Source organism: Cololabis saira, chromosome 10, assembly GCF_033807715.1.
Source record: "Cololabis saira isolate AMF1-May2022 chromosome 10, fColSai1.1, whole genome shotgun sequence".
NCBI classification, from domain to species: Eukaryota; Metazoa; Chordata; class Actinopteri; order Beloniformes; family Belonidae; genus Cololabis; species Cololabis saira.
The window spans coordinates 37,287,745-37,290,292 of NC_084596.1; positions in this window are offsets into that span (position 1 = coordinate 37,287,745).

Sequence of the window (2,548 nt, forward strand, 5' to 3'; positions counted from 1 at the left end):
AAAATAACTGAATGTCATTTTTTTCCCCCCCACTCATTCATTGCTTCATTTATATCACATTTTTTTCTGTACTGGATCAATGATTCCAGCTCTTGCCGACTTTGAATCTTTGAAACGAAAGCGCAGAGAAGACATTGTGGTCACATTCAGTAGGTGAGATACAGGTGAGACAACGTCCAGATACAAGCTCCACATTCACATGCAAAAGATGCTTTTAGGAATACAAGGGACCGAGGTAACAGGAAGATGCTGGGAGAATGAAGAAGCTCTTCTACAGTTTTCACTTGGCCATGACACACGTCCACAAACATGTACTTTCAGTATAATACTTTCTTTACATTTGCAAATAACCATAAATGCTTTCTTTTTTTCTTTTTTTTTTACCATGGGTAAAAATAATCAATATGTGAAATGTAAATTTGGAAGCTTCAGAGGTGCTGGTTGACACTGTTGCCTTTGGACCAAGCCAGTGTGACTGTTTACAGTCATTATGCTATAAGAACCATTGACAGTGCCATACAGTTCTCATGTAAATATCAGCATAATAGCAAATTTATAACCTAAAAAAAATATTCTTTAAAATATTCAGTTGCAATCCTATTTTAACAGAAATGTAAAATTGCTGAATATTTCGTTCCTGTTTGGAGCCCCATCTTTGGTTTACAGACGTACCTGGTTAATTTTCTGCACTTCTACACTTAGAAAGCGAAGGGACATGATGACAGTAGTATTTAAATGATAAGCCGTCCTCTTCTGCTCAGTTCACTGTCACACAAACCGACAAGCAACTGATGACCAGGTGCTTCTCATTTCCTTCTGTTACCGTTTTCTGATCCTGAAAGCTTGTTCCCTATAGAGACGCATAGTTTACACTATGTTGAGTCGTTTAAGATAGTAGTTTTGAGAAAACCAACAGGTAATTACATCGACTGAGCATATCTTTACGTTCTCTTTAATCAGAGCAGTACATATTACGTTACCCATTCATCCAAACTGGTCACGGTAACATTTGAAATGATGTGATTAGGTTTGCAACATTTATACCTGCCAAATATTCAGTATCAAAAGAAATTTGTATAAAACCAAATAGTCTTTAGGAAACTTAATGCGAGTGCATGTGATTCAAACACTGCACATAAAAACGTGTTCAGAACTGCTGATAACGGTCCAAACAGAAATATTATGGCTTTTTTGTCTGAAGAACATCTATAGTATTTAGACTAAGGGAAGCACAACTTTGATGGTGGCAACATGAAGGAATGCAACAGATCACAGGACAAACAACCCATAGTCATTTCTTTTTTAAGTTTGATCTTTTTCGCTTTTGTGTGTAAACGCGTCACTCTAGACAACATTGTTTTATTGCGTTTTTTTTGTTTCTGAAAGTCAGTCTCAACGACATCTGTCGACATGTCTCTCAGTGTTAAGTCCCTGGAGGAAATCCTATCAAATATGTATGAATATTTAATGACATAATCTGCCGCGTAGCTAAAATAATGACATACATCATTGTACTTAGCAGATGACAGCAATAGAGCAAAGCAAATAATGTGGATCATTTTCTGCTACTACCCATGAATGTTTATAAGTAAGAAACAATTCTTACACCGATTCCACATTTAGCTACTTTAATTTGCGAAACACTTTTCTCTGCTCTTTTTTTAGGGCCCTTGTCCAAGCTGTTCTACTGTCTTTCTCTCCTAAACTGAGCTCCAAAGAAAGAAAAACAAAGCCTCCACAGAGCTTAAGAGCACCAGACTGTCACTACACGTACAAATGTTTTCTTAAACTACACCTGCCTGGTTTGTTTCCCTGGCTTGACCTACAGTTGCTTTACAGAAAGTGTGACCTCAGTTTTCCTTGAAAACATAAAAGTTGAAGTTTTATCATGTGCTGTACACATTATTTATTATGTGTGGTACGCTGTACGATTGCTTTTTTCTTCCTCTGGTAAATAACCAGCGTTTCAAAGCAAAGTAGAATCCGACTGGAGACCAGCCTGAATGAGACGAAGGTCCAACAAAGTCCTTTCAGTTAAACCTCACAGAGGAGCAGCTGGAGGAAACACGGCCCTGGCTTTGTCCAAAACAACGCTGGTTTCTTCTCTTTTTCTAATCATTTTAGTTAAAGGAACTCCCAAAAGCCTATCTACCAGCTCACTCAAAAAAAAAAATCTATGAAAACAGATCAAACAAAAATATCTTAGAACTGAAATACAACCACATTGCAACACTGTCCTTCCTCATCACTGACAACCTTTGTGAACAGTCAGCTACGGGAACAGGACAAAAGGAAGAATTCCCATTAAATTCAAAGTATCCACAACTCTGCAACGTAAAAGACACTCAACCTAAGCAGGTTTATCAAAACAAACTTTCAAAAGGAAGCACAATCTGAGGTAAAAACTAAACTCAACTTACCTGACTTCAACCCAAACCTTTGTAAAATAAAATACAAATCAAAGTATTAGCCCCGAGTCGGGGACAAAACCCGATCACATCTGACGGGGGGGGGGGGGGACAATCAATGACATTGTGCATCTGCCAAA